The sequence below is a fragment of the Euprymna scolopes genome, chromosome 35, assembly GCF_053919585.1.
Source record: "Euprymna scolopes isolate OS-2025 chromosome 35, ASM5391958v1, whole genome shotgun sequence".
Lineage (NCBI taxonomy): Eukaryota > Metazoa > Mollusca > Cephalopoda > Sepiida > Sepiolidae > Euprymna > Euprymna scolopes.
Genome location: NC_136516.1, coordinates 17627192 through 17649691, shown reverse-complemented (window position 1 = coordinate 17649691; position 22500 = coordinate 17627192).

Below are 22500 nucleotides of genomic sequence, written 5' to 3'. Positions count from 1 at the left end.
AAAAATACAATAGAAAAAATAAAATAAAATAAAATAACACAAAACAAAATAAAATAAAATAAAATAGAATAGAATAGAATAAAATAAAATAAAATAAAATAAAACAAAATAAAATAAAATAAAATAAAATAAATAAATAAAAATACAATAGAAAAAATAAAATAGCATAAAATAAAATAACACACAATACAAATCAAATAAAATAAAATAGAATAAAATAAAATGAAATAAAGTAAAATAGAATAAAATAAAATAAAATAGAATAAAATAAAATAGCATAAAATATAATAAAATAAAACAAAATAAAATAAAACAAAATAAAATAAAATGAAATAAAATAAAATAAAATAAAATAAAACAAAATAAAATAAAATAGAATAAAAAAAATACAATAGAATAGAATAAAATAAAATAAAATAAAATAAAACAAAATAAAATTAAATAGAATTAAAAAATACGATAGAATAAAATAAAATAAAATAAAATAAAATAAAACAAAATAAAATAAAATAGAATAAAAAAATAGAATAGAATAGAATAAAATAAAATAAAATAACATAAAATAAAATAAAACAAAATAAAATAAAATAGAATAAAAAAATACAATACAATAGAATAAAATAAAATAAAATAAAATAAAACAAAATAAAATAAAATAGAATAAAAAAATACAATAGAATAAAATAAAATAAAATAAAAAAAATAAAATAGAATAAAAAATACAATAGAATAGAATAAAATAAAATAAAATAAAATAGAATAAAATAAAATAGAATAGAATAAAATAGCATAAAATATAATAAAATAAAACAAAATAAAATAAAAAAGAATAATAAAATAAAATAGAATAAAATAAAATAGAATAAAATAAAATAGAATAAAATAATATTAAAAAAATAGAATAAAATAATATAAAAGAGAATAAAATAAAAAAGGTAAAATAAAATATAATAAAATAGAATAAAATTAAATAAAATAAAATAGTATAAAATAGAATAAAATAAAATAAACCGAAATAAAATAAAATAAAGTAAAATAAAATAAAATAGAATAAAATAAAATAGCATAAAATAAAATAGAATAAAATAAAATTAAATAAAATAGAATAAAATAAAATAAAATAGAAAAAAAAACAAAATAAATAAAATAAAATAAAATAAAAAGAATGAAATAGAATAAAATTAAATAGAATAAAATAAAATAGAATAAAATTAAATAGAATAGAATATTTTAAAATAAAATAGAATAAGTTAAACTAGAATAAACTAGAATAAAATAAAATAAAGTAACACAAAATAAAATAAAATAGAATAAAATAGACTAAAATAAAATTGAATAACATAAAATAAAATAGAATAATAAAATAGCCTAAAATTAAATAAAATAATATAAAAAATAGAATAAAATTGAATAAAATAAAATAAAATAGAATAAAACAGAATAAAATAAAATAAAATGACATAGAATAAAATAAAATAGAAAAAAATAGAATAAAATAAGATAGAATAGAATAAAATAGAATAAAATAAAATTAAATAAAATAGAATAAAATAAAATAAAATTGAATAAAATAAAATACAATAGAATAAAACAGAATAAAATAAAATGGAATAAAATAAAATAGAATAAAATAAAATAAAATAGAATAAAATAAAATAGAATAAAATAAAATAGAATAAAATAAATTAGAATAAAATAGAATGGAATAAAATAAAATAGAATAAAATAAAATGGAATAAAATAAAATAGAATAAAATAGAATGGAATAAAATAAAATAGAATAAAATAAAATAGAATAAAATAAAATAGAATAAAATAAAATAAAATAGAATAAAATAAAATAAAATAAAATAGAATAAAATAAAATAGAATGGAATAAAATAAAATAGAATGGAATAAAATAAAATAGAATAAAATAAAATAGAATAAAATAAAATAGAATAAAATAAAATAGAATAAAATAGAATGGAATAAAATAAAATAGAATAAAATAAAATAGAATAAAATAAAATAGAATAACATAGAATAAAATAAAATAAAATAGAATAAAATAAAATAGAATGGAATAAATTAAAATAAAATAAAATAAAATAAAATAGAATGGAATAAAATAAAATAGAAAAAAATAGAATAAAATAAAATAAAATAGAATAAAATAGAATAAAATAAAATAAAATTGAATAAAATAAAATACAATAGAATAAAACAGAATAAAATAAAATGGAATAAAATAAAATAGAATAAAATAAAATAAAATAGAATAAAATAAAATAGAATGGAATAAAATAAAATAGAATAAAATAAAATAAAATAAAATAGAATGGAATAAAATAAAATAGAATAAAATAAAATAGAATAAAATAAAATAGAATAAAATAAAATTAAATAAAATAGAATAAAATAAAATAAAATTGAATAAAATAAAATACAATAGAATAAAGCAGAATAAAATAAAATGGAATAAAATAAAATAGAATAAAATAAAATAAAATAGAATAAAATAAAATAAAATAAAATAGAATAAAATAAAATAGAATAAAATAAAATAGAATGGAATAAAATAAAATAGAATAAAATAAATTAGAATAAAATAGAATGGAATAAAATAAAATAGAATAAAATAAAATAGAATAAAATAAAATAGAATAAAATAAAATAAAATAAAATAAAATAGAATAAAATAAAATAGAATAAAATAAAATAAAATAAAATAAAATAGAATAAAATAAAATAGAATGGAATAAAATAAAATAGAATGGAATAAAATAAAATAGAATAAAATAAAATAGAATAAAATAAAATAGAATAAAATAAAATAGAATAAAATAAAATAGAATGGAATAAAATAAAATAGAATAAAATAAATTAGAATAAAATACAATGAAATAAAATAAAATAGAATAAAATAAAATAGAATAAAATAAAATAAAATAGAATAAAATAAAATAGAATAAAATAAAATGAAATAAAATAGAATAAAATAAAATAAAATAAAATAAAATAAAATAGAATAAAATAAAATAAAATAGAATAAAATAAAATAGAATAAAATAAAATGAAATAGAATAAAATAAAATAGAATAAAATAAAATAGAATAAAATAAAATAAAATAGAATAAAATAAAATAGAATAAAATAAAATAAAATAGAATGGAATAAAATACAATAGAATAAAATAGAATAAAATAAAATGGAATAAAATAAAATAGCATAGAATAAAATAAAATAGAATGGAATAAAATAAAATAAAATAGAATAAAATAGAATATAATAAAATAGAATGAAATAAAATAAAATAAAATAGAATAAAATAAAATAGCATAAAATAAAATAAAACAAAATAAAAGAAAAGAAAATAGAATAAAATAAAATAGAATAAAATAAAATAAAATAGAATAAAATAAAATAGAATAAAACAGACTCAAATGAAATAAAATAAAATAGAAAATTATGATTAAGGTTAAAAGAAGAAAAAAATATATATATACCTTTTTTATCTCCATTATAAAAATTTGTTAAAGTTTAGTCAGTCTATATTTTGGCATGCTGTTATATGTTGGTTCCGAATTGAAATAATTGCTTAGAGTTTATATTACTTTAAAACGATGTCCTAATGTATGGTTAATCAGTCTTTATCGCTGAAACACCAAATTTAAAATTTGATATTATATTAAATTAACAAGGGAGACAACTGCGAATTTTGGAAAAATTAAATAGAAATAAAAAAAAAACACTTTTATTGATAAAAGGGAAATAACTTCTAATTATTTTAGGGATTAGTTATTTCTTTATCGTAATGCTTAATATAGTAAAAATAAACAACGTCAATAATAGTTATGATATAAATGTTAGTGATACTATAATAAATAGATAATAATAGTCATAATAATGATAATAAATAAATAATAGTTTGAATAATGATAATAATAGAAATAGAAATAATACTAATAAAATAAGTAAAATAATAATAATAATAGTTATTTGATTAGTATTTATAAGCGGTTAAAATCAGATTAATAATCAGATTTTTTTTTTTAATTATTTCATGGTGGCTTAAAATCTGTCAAGTTTTAACTATTGTTTAGGAATAGAACCAGAAAAAATCTCGTCTTTTCGGTTTAAAAGTGTGGACATATTGTTATTGAATTTCCCCCTTCGAACTTCTAAACTTTGGAATATTCTCTCGGTCTTCTGCTCTCCTGACTGAACAGACATGCAGAAGTTTATATGTAATCTGAACAGACACCTCGCTCGTCTCCTTATAGAGTGCGCTGTAGATATGGTCCCCAAAAAGTAGCCTCTTACGTTCACGTGGGAATATACATTACTTGGGTAAATAAGAGTAAAAAAAAAAAAAAATCTTTTTTGATGTACACGATACGCACTTGCTGTGGTGATCTAGGTGGTGCTTAATGCATCTAAGACCAAGCGTCTCTCTTTTCATCATAATCGCTCTGACTCCCATCACGCTCCAATTATAATGACTGGGTTTCATCTTGAGGAAGTTCCATCTTGATAAGCAACTCCGGGTCTGAAATGGAACATATACATCAAATTTGTTGCTAATATCGCTGGAAAAAATGCTTAGATCATTCTATCACTCCAGTAGGTATCTGATTACCGATGTGGGCCTCTATCTTTATAAGAGCTTAGTACGTCCTAAAATGGAGTATTTTGCCACATCTAGGCAGGAGCTGCTCGGCGCAGCCTATTCTGCCTTGAACTCAAAACCGGCTTCGAAACCTAGTAGATGATTTATATTATTATTTCTCGGACTACTGTTTTCATCTTGAGTGTGATTTTCACAACGTTTCGGTCGATATAACCTCCGACCTTCTTCAGGTGTATCTTGTTGGGTCCGTGGCGCAGTGGTTAGAGTGCTGGGAAAACTCAATTGTAAAATTGATATTCTCCTGAAGGTTGAAGGTTCAATACTCAGTGTGGGCGACCGAAATATACATTTGCGAATTACTTAGGATCTCTATCCGGTCATGGCTGACAGAACAAGAGCACACTACTCCCGTGAAGTAAATAAAGGGTTCCGCTAGAAATTCCTTCCAAACTCCCGAGTTCGACAGAAACATTCCCGAGTTCGACAAGATACACCTGAAGAAGGTCGGAAGTTATATCACCGAAACGTTGTGAAAATCACACCCAAGTCTATCTCTGCTTTATCTATTTTTTCATGGCAAGTGCTTCATTCCATGGTCCCACCTTGCCAAACTTTCAAAAAAAAAAAACCACTTGACTAGCTACAACCACTATAAAAAAATTCCCTCGCCCCCGATCCCTGCCTAAATCTAAACGCAGATTCCACACACTAAGCTTCTTTCCTAGAACTGCCCGCATATGAAACACTGTTCCACTGGCCTTCTTCAAGTCCAATGTAAACAAGTTTTTGCTGACCCGTTCCCTTAAAAAATCTAATTCTACTCAATTTACCTCATTAAAGATTAATACACTATCACTCCTATTCATTAATTCTTACCCTCTAAACACCCTCGGGCTTTGATAAATGTTGATTCTATTGTAAAACAACAAAAAGTTCTTTCCATCCTTCTTGGCTTTTAATGACCATGTTATGTAATACAACCCGACGGACTGATGCTACCATTTTTTAATGGATAAAGTTTGTCGTCGCAGATTTTACTAAACAACCCAGAAATTTACCTGTAAAATATCTTAGTGATATGCTTTCACTTTTTAAAAAATAATTCTTGTTCTAGATGGAAGTGAAGCATCCTATCCGATGACAGATATTCATACCCTATCTCAAACATTCTAACCAATAGATCTTTTTAAGATTCTAATCGTCCCTTAAAGTGCTCTTATGTTTGTATCTCTCTTGCACTTGTCCACCGGGTATATTTGCAAGCTAGGTTTCGAAACTCTTTTTCATGAGTCCAGTTGCCCTATAATTACTGGTATTACGGAAATCTTTCTAAGATTCCAATTTCCTTTCATAAAACTTCGGTATTTGGTTATCTTTTCTCTCTCAGCGCTGTTTTACCAAGTATCATTGGGGACACTGACTTCTACTAAGGTTGCTTCTAGCTCCTTGATGTGTTATATTAATATGTAAAGTTTAATAGCTGTGTTTTCTAGATGCGTAGCTGTAAGGATTGCATATTGGATGGTGTTTGAAATATTTTCAAGTGTTCTTTCTGGTATATGAACTCAGGACTTGCTGGCGTGTGTACTTTTGTGTTAAGTGAACTGTTGTTTTTCTTTCTTTTTTTTTTAATTATCGCAATTTTGGGGTAGTTCTCTTTTTTCCTTCGTGGGCTATTTTGTGTGGATGACGATAGGCGGCTAATTGGCGGATTTACAAATCAGATTTCATTTCCTTTTCTTTTTTCCTCCGCAAATGAAGCATTTGGCGGCAAGTTAACTTTGTTCGCGCCATCGAGGACGTAATCCGTATCGAACGGTTTCTCTTGATTCGTCAGCGCTAATTTTCTCCGTGTTCTTACAAGCGTTCTTGAGATCTCCAAGTGGGTAACAAGGCGCCATTACGATGCCAAGTCGAAGTTAACAAGTGCAAAATATAACGAGATAAAAGAGGGGAGAAAAGGGAACACGGAGAATTATCTGTATAAAAAAAAAAAATGGCAAGCAATGAGAGTATTGACAAAAAAGAGTTAGGAAAGAGAATCACAAATGACGGTGCTAATGATGGCTAATGTCACAGCAGCTCATCGGCTGGCGCTTGTAACGAAAAGAGCCTAACGATAATTATCGTTAAGTAACACAGCCTTCACGATAAAGGGCCCTGTTTTTCTTTGTGAAGTTTTTAACGAATACACAACGGTGACAGAAATCCATAACGTCTCTGCCCAGATCTCACACTTTAATAATTATAGCTTGTTCACCTGCCACCCTCCACGGTAAAGTTAGACACAAGATCAGCTTTAAGTTGAAATATAACGCCCCATCTTCCTAAATCAAGAAGACTCTGGGTAGATATGAAAACAGTCATATATCTGTCTTGTCAGCATTGGCAGTTGAGGGCGCGTAAGGCGATCGGCCAAAATGTAACAACCTTTTAAAGGAAAAGGAATATCTGTGACCGACTCTACAGTTGTATATAATCATACTGACAATAATTAACACAACATATGTTTGTGTTTATTAAGTATTTACTAAAAGAATCCATAGGTATATATATATATATATATATATATATATATATATATATATGTGTGTGTGTGTGTGTGTGTGTGTGTGTGTGTGTGTGTGCGCGCGTGCACGCACGTGTGTGCTTATAATTCATTGTGTCTCTATATCTGTCTTTAGTTTTAAAACTGCAGTCCCTCTAAGATGCAAGTTCACAGAGCAGTGCGAAGCGTGTGAAATGATTGCATTTTTTCTAGACCTTGGTTCTCTCTCTCTCTCTCTCTCTCTCTCTCTCTCTCTCTCTCTCTCTCTCTCTCTCTATCTATCTATATATATATATATATATATAATGTGTGTGTATGTGTGTGTGTGTGTGTGTGTACACAGGATGGCCCACTTAAAATGAGCTCGAACTCACTAATCTTTCACTTAACAACCAACTGACACCACAAGACAAAATGCAATTTTTTTTTCCAACCATATGCCACACGTCTCACAGATCACTGACACGACGAGTTCATGGCATATTTACGGAAGAGAGAACAATAAGCAAAGGGTTATGTCACCACGTTCCCCGAACTTGTCATCGTGTGATTTTTTTATATTTGGGGGACTTAAAAGCAAAAATGTGTATGCAAATAATCCTCACAATCAAGACCAACTAAAGGAGAACATTACCAACGCAATCAAAAGAATCACCAGAGAAGATCCACGGGCAGTATCTGTAAACATTGTTAAACGTGCTCAGAAAGGCATAGATGTCAAGAGGGATCACTTCTAGTATCTTTTATAAAACTAGAGGTAATTTAAACAATAAAAGAATGTTCCTCCTCTCTACTACATTTTAAGGGCCACCCTATATATATATATATATATATATATATATATATATATATATATATATATATATATATATATATATATATGAATAAATGTTTGGAGGTACAAAATTTATAGATACATTTAAATAAAAGGGGCGGAAATCTCTCAAAAGCTCTTTCGACTATCATCTCGTCAGGAGAGAATCGATAGTATAAAATTAAATAACATAATGCCGAAATAAAGAGCAAAAGGGGGGAACGAGTAAACGAGTACTAAAAGTGCCAGAAAGACGATTAAAAGTAAATTTAATTGGTGAAGAGAAAAAAGCATTTAAAATGGCACCGCGAGGGAAGGACAAAAAAAAAAAAAAAAAAAAAGGGTTATCAAATTTCCCCGAAGATATTCAACGCCTTCACCGTATCCTTCTGCCGGCATAAAGATGGTTTACGAAAGGCAATAGAGACAGATTCCAAAATTCTTAAATGATTTTTGGAGTCCGCTCTATGCAGTACCTCAAACCACTCTATTTTATACTGATTGGCACAACATGGATTATCAACCAAATGTTGGCCAATAGCAGAGTCCAAAGTTGTAGAGCAAGGGAGATTCATAGATCCTACTCTACCCTGTCTAATTTTAGAAGGAACGTGTTGGTTTATACGAGTCCTTAAATGCAAGGAGGTCCGCCCCACGTAACCAGCGTCACACTGGCATGAAAAACTGTATACAATGTTACTATTGAGGACGTAAGGCAAACTATCCTTGCAAAAAGGAGGAAACGCAGGTCTAACAGTATACACTAACCGCAAGGAAACAGCATGAAAGAAATTAGTAATGCTTTTAACAATCTGTTTGGTTATTTTCGTGGCATTATCCCCTATCCACGGTAATTTTAAGTAAACAGGGCATTTTAAAGGCCCGAATGGTTTAAGGGATTTGAAGTCAGCAACCTTTTTGTTTATACAATCATCAATGAGGTCTAAAGGATAACCATTATTGATGAAAATATCCCTGATCTTGTCCAGTTCAGAGTCCAATTTAATAGGTGATTTGACATGCAATATATATATATATATATATATATATATATATATATATATATATATTGCATGTCAAATTATTAACGAGATTACATTTTTTTACCAGTTTCAGAAACTTACCGATAGTTTCGTATCAAAAGCTACAGAAACGTTGGCAATGCTGAGTTGCGCGTACTGTGAAACTTTCGTACTGTTTCGCGCAATATAAACAACTTGCCATCGTAATTGCTGAATCCACGGTATTTGAGGTGTGTCAAATTATTAACAAGGCAGTTTGTTTCGTCAATAAAATGGGTCGTAAAGGTGGTTTGAGTAGTTCTAGAAAGAGTACTATTACAGAACAGCTAGCAGAAGGTCAAACTACCCTCGAAATATCGAAAATGATAGGAAGGTGTAATCAAAATGTGAAGAATTTTGTCAAGGACCCTACAAAGGTACGTAAGAGAGCTGATAAAGGTAAATCTAGAGTTGTTTTACGCCGTTCTCTACTCCAAATTAAACGTGAAGTTGTTAAGAACCCTGGGCAGACAAGTCGAGAAGTCTTTGACCAAGCCGGATTAAAGAATGTCTCAAAAAGTACTCGATGTCTCCTTCTGAAATAAGTGGCAAAGTCTGTTAAGCCGTGACAAAGTCTTCATTAAAACAAAATCACAAACAAAACCGATAGAAATGGACAGAGGAACACATGAAAGCGGATTTTTCCAAAGTTTTGTTCACAGATGAAGTGCGTGTCACTCTTGATTGCTCAGATGGCTGGAGCAAGGGATGGGTCCTAGATGGACGACATCGTCATCAGCGTTTAAGGCACCAACAAGGTGGTGGTGAGATAATGATTTGGGCTGGGATTATCAGAGGTACTTTAGTTGGCCCATGGAGAGTCCCAGAAGGCGTAAAAATGACGTCAAATGCTTACATAGCTTTTCTGAACTTTAAACCATGGCTGAAGAAGCAAAGGTTAGCGTTCAGAAGAACCATTATTTTTATGCAGGATACTGCTTCCTCGCATGCAGCAAACAAAAGCAAAGAGTGTTTGCAACAACTGGGGTTCTCTAGGCGACGGAAGATGGAGTGGCCTACAAATTCACCAGATTTGAACCCAATTGTGAACCTCTATGCAAGTGGGTGCCAATTTAAGAGCAAAGATGAGTTGTGGGATGCTCTCCAAGAAGTTCGTTCGTTCGTTCGTTCGTTCATCCTTCGAAGTCGAAGATGACCATGACATCAGTGAGTAAAAGTAGTATTTTTGTGCTTCCGAAGATGACTTGTAAGGCCGATCCGGGCATGGAAGGCTCTCCCACAAGTTGGACAGTGGTGAATAGATGTTGTGGGGACAGAGCTTGTTGCTATGGTTTTGCGGGTTGCATGCTTCTGTACTGCTTTGAGGGTTCTTCTCTCTTCAGATGTTTCAACTCCTTTGTTGATGAGGTGACGCCAGTGAGGTCTGTCTGATGCAAGCGATTCCTAGGACGGTACTGATGTTATAGTCTTTGAGGGAGACGTTGAAGTTGTCCTTAAAGCGTTTTCTTGGTGCATCGACTGAACGCTTGACTGGGCACAGCTCGCCATACAGGAGTTGCTTTGGGATTCTTTCATCTGGCATGCGGGAGACATGACCTACCCATCTCAGTATTGGTATCTGTGTGTGCACATGCGCTTGCATGTATGCGTGGGGATACAGGGATGCCTGAAGCAATATACGCGCATGGGCCCGTGTATACGCCTCCTTGGGGGTAGGGGTGTCGATGTGTGTATGTATCTGTGTATGAGCGCATCCATGCTTGCGCACACGTACCCAATTTCAACACCCTAAGGAAAATTTGACATAAGCGGGAGCGACGTGGGTGTCTATGCATGCATGCGGACATATGTGCATATATTTGCACGCCAGGGCGGAGATGTATGTGTACATGTGAACGTTTCTTTAAGTATATATGTGTGTACATGCGCATATGTGTGCTCACGCGCGTGGCCGCTAGCTAACCCTCTCCAAACAATTAACAACAAATAAAAACTAAATAAATAAACCGAATCATAGCCCCCCCCGCCTCCGAACCTAAGCGAACACCCAACAGGTCAAGACATACTTATTAAGAAATCATCTCACCAACGAGACGCCAAAAACTTTAACATTAAGACTCAAATTTTAAAGTAACCCCCTCTTCCTATCCTCACATATTTCCCTTCCCCCTCCATGTATCCCTATGCCCTCACCAGAAATTAACTTCCCAGACCCTCCCCCACAAGTTCCTTAAACTCCAAAACTAAAACATTACCGACATACCAAGCACCCCCTGCCACTTTTCGCCCTATTCCCTTCCTCTTTTTCCCGCTCTTCTCGCACCCCTCTCCTGTTCGCTCTTTCACTCCTTCATCCCATAACAAGGAACATTTCTTTAAAAGTCTGAGGAAGCTACAGACGGCCAAAAAAAACGGCCGGGTTGCTTAAACAATAATGTAACTTAACAGAAAGACACGGTAATAAAAAATAAAACGCATATTTGCTCTACAACAGTATTGAGCACTTTCTTCAGTTTTTATTGATTACCATTTCTACTATATATATATATATGTATATATATATATATATATATATATATATATATATATATATATATATATATATATATAAAACATAACATAAGAACAACCAAAGCTTCTCCAATCGTTTGGATGAAGAGCTTTGTATCATCGTTAATATTCGTTGACAATTGTACTTATCGGCGTGTTCAATTCAAGAAGAGAGGGAGAAATATAGAAATACTGAGAGAGAAAGTGAGAGCAAACGAGGCAGATAGAGCAAGAAAAAAAAAAGACACACACAGGTACAAAGGAAAGAGAAAAGGCGGACAGAGAGAAAGATGAGGGAGCGTAAGAAACTACAAAAGAAAGTTTTCTAATATGTTATGGGATCTAGAAAGCTAAAATATTTTGCTCGGCTTGTAATTTAATAACTTAAGGCAAATGTTTACAAGCGAGTGAGGGGGGGGAGATAAAAACACCTTTATTTTATGTATCAAGTCCAACATAAACAAATTCCTGATAACCCGCCCCCTTAAATAAGACACTTTATCAGATCTCTATTACCAACGATTACCGCGATATTATCCCATTTATTACTGCATACGCAATAACCCTTATCCCCGAGTGGCTTCCGGGCCTTGATAAGTGGTGACTACCATGCACATTTTTTTTTTAAATATATACTATTGATGGAACGATTCCAATATTTTTCTCGATTCCGATGCAAATCTGTTCTTAATTTCCAATTCCGAGAAAATTACCGATTCTGGTTAATCGTCTCAAAGCTATTTTTATATAAACCCTGCCAACAATCGACTAGTATCACATTGTTTTTTTATTAAGAGCTTCGCATTATTGCTGGCGATAGTTTGCGATTTCAATTACCGGAGTGTTTAACCCATAAATGAGGAAAGAGAGACAAAAAAGAATGAGAAAACAAGATAGAGAGAGAGGGGATGAGGAGAGGGATGGAGAGAGAAAAGAAATAGGGAAGACTCCACAAAAGAAACCGTTTTCAGATTCGATTAGATCTTTAGAATTGAAAGCTTTTGCATGGCTGGCCATTTGATAAATGGAAACAAATCAAATGTTTTCAAGGGAAGAGAGAGAGAAAATAAAAGAGGTAGAGAGAGAAAACCACATGCCATACCCACCCCCACCTAGCCAGCAAGGATCGTCGATCCTTCCTTCAAATAACCAAAAAGTGGGGCGTCTACGAAGCCGTTTTACAATATCGCAGTTTTCAATTATCAGCGTTCGCGTTCAGTTGGCAACGCTTCAGTGGACATCTTTCGAATCGATATATTTGATCAGAAAAATGGCGTCAGTTTGTTTCGCGTCGTGGTTCCTCTTGACCAATGCTTTATTTCCGGCTAGGGTGTCACGACACACTGTTATTTCGTAAAGCGCTGTTGGGTGTTAGGGTTATGTTTAGGGTTAGAGGTGATCCGTGACTTGAGATTAAAATGAGAAGAATCAGAGAAAATCAACAGACTAAAGCCGACGTGTTCAAAGAAGGAAACCGGTTTTGGAGAGTTTTTTTTTTTTTTTTTTAGCAACCGTTGTAACTTTTCTTTTCCTATTGAGATCTTGCGGCCTTTGCTTTTGATTAACTTGTGTGGAATCCAGAGGATTGAACGCTAGTAGTGGAATATGGACCCAACTCATCTTCATCAACGATCACGTAAATTACATTTGAAGATCATCTGTCGACATTTACGCAGACAACATTATTATCTACGGCAACATTTCAAAAGCCAGCAACGACCAAGATCTCTCTCTCTCTCTCTCTCTCTCTCTCTACCTCTCTCTACCTCTCTCTACCTCTCTCTACCTCTCTCTACTCCCTCTCTCTCTCTCTTCTGATCTTGAGCACGTGGTGAAATTATGAAAAAGGTGACTGCTTAATTTTAATTCGTCTAAAACCAAGCTTTTATCTTTTCACCACCAACGCTCTGATCTCCACTTAACCATAATTGAAATGACTGGCTCTCGTCTTACTGAAAGAACCTCATTTTTAGAGTGACCTTAACGCCTAAGCTGATATGGAACACTTACATTAAATCCCTTGCCAATGTCGCTAGAAAAATTGTTGGATTTTTCTATCATTCCAGAAGGTATTTTACCCCCGACGCAATCTTTACTCGTAAAAAAGACAACTTTCACAAGATGGAATACGGAATGGAACGATAAAATTTTCGTCCTAGAAAAGATTACATGATTCCATTTCAGTTTGATAAAACCCGGTATTCTAGTTTTGTTGGCCAGTTGTGTACAAATCGTAACACAGTGTTGAACGAGCGAGATCGGAGATGCCCCGCTGTACAACTCATGCTCTCTGCCGAGACAAGTTATGGCAACAGGACCCTTGCAAGCACCTTCAAGTTCATCGCTGGATTGCCACCAATAACAGGGACGTGCCCAGGATGATGAAAACAAAGTTTTCGGCCACGGTTATGGTCTTTGGTGTTGTTTCAAGTGAGGACCACCTCATGCCACCTCACATCTTCGAAGTCGGCTTGAAAATTAACACCAAAACGTACATAGATGTGCTGAAGAGTATGGTGATCCCCTGCTGAAATCAAGATCCTGGGTGTGGCAGCAGGACTCGGTTCCAGCAAAGGCCATATCTTGGCGGTGATGCTCTGGCCCACAAGTCCAAAGAGACTCAGTTTTGGCTTCAGGGATGCTACAATTTTGCACCCTGCTCTCACTGCCCCCTCCTTCCTCAACCTGAATCCGATGGACTACTTTGTTTGGTCATATGTCGAGTTTTTTTTTAGTTTCGTATCTGCAAACATGTGTAATAGATTATAATTATTGACGTTATTTTCATAAATATGGATACATTAATTCTAATTAATAAATTTACTAATTTATTAAATAGAACATTTTTAGCAGACTATACCTAAATTAATAGAACTTGTTAGTACGAATAGATGGGTTTGGTGACTTTATTTCTAAATTCAAAATGGCGTAAGTGAAACATATTATAAGTTATTTGCAGCTTCTCTTCCAATTTTCGGATTTTAACCATGTCAAATCACGCTTTATTTCCTTTTGATGGCTTGATTGTTGCTATTTCTTCTGATGAGTAAAGGGCAAAATAGCTTCACTAATTGATATAATAATTAAGTGATTGATTTTGTGCTACGAAACAGATACTCTCAAGAATTGTAAATGTCAACTGAATTAAAGTAATAAATTGTAAGATGGTAAACATCATGATCTTTGGAATATAGTTTTTGTCATTTATTCACTATATATATATATATATATATATATAATTTATATAATCGGAAAAACAACACCTTTTATTTATTAGTACACAATTTTTGTTTTTATTATATTTTAAGACTTGTTATTATATATATATATATATATTTTTTTTTTTTCTCCTTAGTCTGACAGCTGTTTCGAAGGGTAAAAAGACAAACGGTTGTTTTAATTATAGCATACCGAATCTTCATTATTTACCGTTCTCTTCAGAGACAATTAAAATCAAATTAATTACAGTCAAAATTTGTTTTTTAAAAACTCACATGGAGATGGAATTTTTTTATCGAGGTTGCCATCTTTAAAAATTTTTCCATGGGATTTTTATATATCTATATTTTCTTTTTGTTAGCCTTATTTTCGTATTTTTTTGGTTTTTTAATTTCTTTCCAATTTATGTATCTAATATCCATTATGTTAATTCTGCATTCTTATTTTGTTTCTTCTTTTATTACGTTTGATTTATTATTTACGTAATTATTTAATTAATTTTTTTAACTTCTTCTTAAGCTAGTAATTTTTTCTTATTTTTAATTACGTTTGATTTATTATTTACGAAATTATTTAATTAATTTTTTAACTTCTTCTTAAGCTAGTAATTTTTCCTTTTTTTTTTTCGTATCTCTTGGGTGTTTACGTTTCATTTTATTTTTTTGGCCGTCTATACATATTTTTTCCTGTTATTGTTTTTTTTTTTCTCGTATTTATTTTATTATTAGGCTAAAATGGTTATCATTATGTACATATTTATTATTTCTTATTCTTATATTATGTTTTTTGTTAATTATTTTCGTTGTTTCCAATTTATAATTTTTAGTGTCAAGTTTACGGTCTTTTCTGATTTTGTGATTAAAGGGAATTAACTCTATCAATTCTTTGTTTCTTATTTATTCAGTCATTAACTTACATCTTTTAGAATTTGTGCATTTACCTTATAATTTAGTAGTCAAAGGGAAATAACTTATTTATTTTTTGTTATTAATCTTTGTCATTTTTGCTAATTTTAATTTTTTTATTAATCATATTATTATTTATTGATCATGTGTATTTATGTTGTGTTCAGGTTTGTTATTTATAAGTTTATTTGCTATTCTAATATTTTTTATTTATTTATCTTAAAACTCGGTTTTTTTGGTGAAAAGAAAATATTTTTGTTCAGTTTTTTGTCTATCTATTTGTTTACTTATTATCTATATCTTGATATTAGGAACTTATTTTTATGCAGACATATTTGTATGTTGTCTGTACGGTGATTTAACAATGAGCTTTTATCAGATGTTAGTATTTTGTAGGATTCTAGTAAACATAAGGAACATTTGCCTGATTTTGATGGATGATAACTTTTTGCCCTACCTATCACGGACCATTTCAAATTGTACTCTATGTTTTTGCTTTTTAACTCACGTATCCATTCCCCAAGTGCAGTGTCATTATTATTTTTCTTTCTATTTGTTTCCCTCCCACTATGGTTATTATTAGTATTATTAGTGTTTGCTGTGTTATTTATTATATTTTTGCTACTATTATTGTTTTTGTTAAATGATGAAATATGATTGTTTAGCCGGGTTTTAAACTGAGTGCTCGTACTACCAATGTATGCTTTTATACCTCTATTGGTTTTAACTTCACATTTATATACAACATCTGATACGAGGCAATTTCCTTCTAACGGGCATTCTATAGCTACACGGCAGTTGCATCCACGGTTTTCATTCCTATTATTTTCTAAGTTATTATTATTTGCTTTTTCTATTTTGGCTCTGTTCGTTCCTATTATATTTCTAATTAAATTTGGTGAGGTTGAGTAAGAAATTTTTACAGTGTTTTTGTTTATGATTTTACTTAATTTATTGCTTGGTGGAAAGTTATTATCTATTATTTCATAGAATTCTTTTGGAATATTATTTTTAATATGTATAGAGTATGGGATGTTGAACCATGTTTGTTGCTTCCTCCTATTCTTTCTATTTGTGTTAGTGTTGTTCTCCATTCTTATTGTTTTTTCACGAGTGCTGGTACTTATGTTGTTATCAGTTCTGTTATTTGTTTCTATTTTATTTCTATTTCTATTCATTACTCTATTATATGATATTATATTTACATTTGTCCTAAAGTTAGTGTGTTCAACATTATGGTTCTTTATGTACTGTATTTTTTTATTGTAACCTGATTTTTTTATTGCTTCGTTATAATACTCCCTATTTTTGTTAAAATTGTCTTCATTAATTGATATTTTAGATAGTCTTTTAGATATGTTTGGTATTATTGCAGCTTTCATGGATGGTGGGTGATTAGATCTATTATCAATGTAGTACAATGCCTGGTTAGGTTTGTGGTAAGGTTAATATGTTTTATTTATTATATCTAGGGTAAGGTCCAGAAAGTTAACGGTTTTGTAGTTTTCATTGAAGGTTATTGTTAGCCCTAAATCATTAAATATTTTCTTTATCTTAGTTTTGGTGTTCTTAACTATTCTTATACTACCATTTATGTAAAACAGAGCATCATCACGATATAGCCCACCTTTTAGCTCTGGAATCTCTTCACTTAGTTTCTGCAATATGTATAGGCCTACTACATCAGTTGCCTGACTTGAGTCAGCCGATCCCATCGTGATGTCGAAGTTTAGGTCCCTGTTATTCCTAGTCCAAAGTTTATTATCATATTTTATTATTGATCGTCTCGCTAAGTTAACTATATCTGTTTCTATTTTGGTTATGGTAGTGAGAGTTTTTGCAAATGATATTGCATCTTTAAAGAGTTGTGGTGTTATGGAGGGATAATATGCGTCTATATCGAAGCTAATTAACATACTGTTACTTCTAATACTTATATTTTTGAACCAATCTATTACTTCATCTGAGGATATCCATAGGTGGTTTGTTATTTTCTGTTTAATGTTAGGTATAATTCTATCAAGAATTTTTTTACTTATATTTCCTATGTCAGATATACATGGGGATATAAGCCTAATGCTAGGGTTTATATTAAAGGTTTCTTTGTGGTCTTTAAAAGTAAATCTTGGGGTTAATGGGGTAAATACCTCTATTTTATTGCTAATGCCTATTTCTTCACATATTTCTTTAATGGATGTGTTTATGCTATCTAACTCACTTTTTTCTGCAATTCTATATTTTTTCCTCAGTTCTGTTAGGATCAATTCATTATATTTATTATAGTCTATGGAGTAAATGTTCATAGTTTTGTCTGCAGGTACCTTCAGCATGTCATCATCTTTGATCTTTTTAAATGTTTCATTTATTTTTTGTAGTCTGGGATTCATGCATTTTTGTTTTTTCTTCTTTTTTAAGCCTTTTACCATGTTTAGCATATCAAGTTCGAAATTGTCAAGAGCAGGGATGTTTGGTGGGCTTTTTCTCGTTTTGATTCCATATTTTTTATCAAATTTTGTTGGTTCTCTATTGTTTCCTTCATTTCTTGTGTTACTGTTGCGATCCTGTTGGTTTGTTTTGTTTTCCCCATTTTGGCACCTCATGTTGTGATGGTATACCTTCCATCTAATCCTTTTTATGAATTTTTGAACAGACTGCAGCATGTCCATTGTGTACTTTTTATGGTCCGGTATTGCTACGTTCTTCGGGGAAAATGGTATTTCTTCCTTTGGGAACATTTTGGTCAATTTAAAGGTTTTTATTTAGCAGCTCAAACTTTTGGAGCAGATTTATATGTATTTTTTTAACAATCAATTTTAATACCTTTTAAATGGTATTTTATTGATAATTGTACCAATATTGACTTCGGTTTAGCTCGATGAGAATTCAGAGCAATATAATTTATATAATCGGAAAAACAACACCTTTTATTTATTAGTACACAATTTTTGTTTTTATTATATTTTAAGACATGTTATTATATATATATATATATATTTTTTTTTTTTTTTTTTTTTTTCTCCTTAGTCTGACAGCTGTTTCGAAGGGTAAAAAGACAAACGGTTGTTTTAATTATAGCATACCGAATCTTCATTATTTACCGTTCTCTTCAGAGACAATTAAAATCAAATTAATTACAGTCAAAATTTGTTTTTTAAAAACTCACATGGAGATGGAATTTTTTTATCGAGGTTGCCATCTTTAAAAATTTTTCCATGGGATTTTTATATATCTATATTTTCTTTTTGTTAGCCTTATTTTCGTATTTTTTTGGTTTTTTAATTTCTTTCCAATTTATGTATCTAATATCCATTATGTTAATTCTGCATTCTTATTTTGTTTCTTCTTTTATTACGTTTGATTTATTATTTACGTAATTATTTAATTAATTTTTTTAACTTCTTCTTAAGCTAGTAATTTTTTCTTATTTTTAATTACGTTTGATTTATTATTTACGAAATTATTTAATTAATTTTTTAACTTCTTCTTAAGCTAGTAATTTTTCCTTTTTTTTTTTTTTTTTTTTTAAAGATGGCAACCTCGATAAAAAAATTCCATCTCCATGTGAGTTTTTAAAAAACAAATTTTGACTGTAATTAATTTGATTTTAATTGTCTCTGAAGAGAACGGTAAATAATGAAGATTCGGTATGCTATAATTAAAACAACCGTTTGTCTTTTTACCCTTCGAAACAGCTGTCAGACTAAGGAGAAAAAAAAAAATATATATATATATATATAATAACATGTCTTAAAATATAATAAAAACAAAAATTGTGTACTAATAAATAAAAGGTGTTGTTTTTCCGATTATATAAATTATATTGCTCTGAATTCTCATCGAGCTAAACCGAAGTCAATATTGGTACAATTATCAATAAAATACCATTTAAAAGGTATTAAAATTGATTGTTAAAAAAATACATATATATATATATATATATATATATATATATATATATATATATATATATATATATTTAAAAGAGTGTAGCCATCAACAATTGTAGTTTTTTTTAAAGGTTTTCATCATATTTTTATTTTAAAATATTTTTATAACGCGTTTCGAGCTTAGGGTGTGCTCTCTTCAGATATTTTCGTAAAAAGTTTTTCTTTAAAATGGGAGTTTGCAGATATGCCTCCGCTGATATTAAATATGTTTTTCAGAGTGATGCGATGCGTGTGTTCAGTGTTCAGACATTTGAGAACCCCTAAAGAACGAAACAAAGAACAAATCCTAACATACGTCTCCACACACAACACAAACAACCCAGAGCTTTTCACAGAGATAACGAAAAACCTCGTCCTACTTAACCAAAACAGCAAACTAAACAATTTCCTTAAAACAACAAAAATAATAAAAAGCAAACGCCAACCCAAAAACCTAAAACGCATTCTTACCTCATCCAAACTCAATCAAGACACAACAAAAGGAGTCACAAAATGCAACAAACAACGATGTGGAGTCTGCAACATAATATTAGAGGGAAACACATACACATTTACGAACCCCATACAAACATTCAAAATTTAAAAAAACCTAGATTGCACCTCAAAAACGTGATCTATGTAATAAAATGTCCAGCATGCGATAAATCCTACATAGGCGCTACAAAAAACCTTAGTAATAGAGTAGCCCTACACCGATCCAAGATCAAAATCGCGGAAAATAGACACCTACATGTATCACAACATATACACACATGCAGTGGAGGCAGATTCGAGATAATGCCCATCTTCCAAACTGACAACTACTTCTACTTGCTAACACAAGAAAAAAATTTCATAGCAAAGTTTAACCCCGCCTTAAACATCTCTCCATAATTATACACATAAATAGGCAAAACACAAAATACACTTACACGCATGCATACTTGGGTAGGTGTGCACCCTCACACACGAAACAACAAAAAAGCACAATAAGGCACACGCACACTTTCGAGGGTGCGCGCGCCCATACCCAGTACAGTACCATTTCTCTTAACTAAACAAACAACTAGAAATTAAACGTATGTATGTGTATGTGCGCGCGTGTGTGCGTGTGTATATGTGTGTGTGCGTGGGTGTGCACATATGATTGTGTATGCGTGTGTGTATAATTATATATCATCTGTTATCTATGCTACATCTTGTTTGTATGTATACGTGCACTTATGTTTGGGTGACCGAATCCATGTATGCATATGTGCTTGGATTGGAAAGGAAACTTCAACCAATATATACATAAGGTGGAATGTATGAATATGTATGTGTGTGTGTGATTGTTAGTGCATGTGCCCATATATATATATGGGTGGATGAGTGTATACACATATGTATGCACGTGCATGAGTGGGTAAATGTGTTCGTGTGGATATGGATATACGCGTATGTGTGAGCCCCTGCATATGTCTGTGTGTGTGCATATGTGTGTGTATGTGTGTGTGCCTACATAGTATGTGGATGTTTGTGAGTGTATGTGCACATACATATATGTGTGTACATATATGTGTGTATGTGCGTGTATGTGTGTGTATATATATCTTCTACCTATTCTCCATCTTACTTGTGTGTGTGTGGGTGCGTGTACGTATGTCTGAATGATTAAGCGCATATATACATGCGTGTTTTGGTTGAAAAAAAAAAGTATATATATATATATATATATATATATATATATATATATATATATATATATATATATATATATAAAATAAAAAATAAAAAAATAAAAATAATTGTTAGCGGTGGATGTATGCGAGTACGTGTGTGAGTGTGTAGGTGGGTATGTATATGTGTATATATGTATGCTCCTACATATATTTCTATGTATGTACGTGTGTGTATGTGTGTGTGCCTGCGTACGTGTGCGTGTGCATGTGTACATGTACATGAATGTATATGTATGCGTATGTGATTGTGTGTGAGTGTATGCTATACATGGGGAAAGAAAGTCTTTAAAAAGAACCCTAAAAAAGCCATAAAAACCTTCACCATATGGACTAAAAAACACTCTTGAAACTAACTTTGACCGGACAATGTGAACACTTACAGTTGGAGACAGAATGTCTGAACACTGAACACACGCATCGCATCACTCTGAAAAACATATTTAATATCAGCGGAGGCATATCTACAAACTCCCATTTTAAAGAAAAACTTTTTACGAAAATATCTGAAGAGAGCACACCCTAAGCTCGAAACGCGTTATAAAAATATTTTAAAATAAAAATATGATGAAAACATTTTTAAAAAACCCACAATTGTTGATGGCTACACTCTTTTAAATATACATTTTTTCTCTCGTTGGAACTACACAACCATCACTTTAAATATATATATATATATATATATATATATATATATATATATATATATATATATATATATATATATATATATATATAATGAAAATTACAATTGAATTTACCAAAAGGATCCAAGATGGTAAAATTAAAGTAAATTATAAATATTAAAGAATTAATATTCATAAAATTATCTCAGCCAGATATAAAAGCTCGATAATACCAAATAGGAAATAGAGCTTATAATATGAGCAAACAGTTAATGAAATATGCTAAAAAAAACACTTTGAAATGAGTTCTAGTGTTTCCTTTTCAGATTAAATATGTTTTTAATTCATTTCAAAGTGTTTTTTAGCATATTTCATTAACTGTTTGCTCATATATATATATATATATATATATATATATATATATATATATATATATATTTGTATAGTTTTAAAGGTTAAAAACTTCCAAGATTATATATATATATATATATATATATATATATATATATATAGAGAGAGAGAGAGAGAGAGAGAGAGAGAGAGAGAGAAATATTACATAG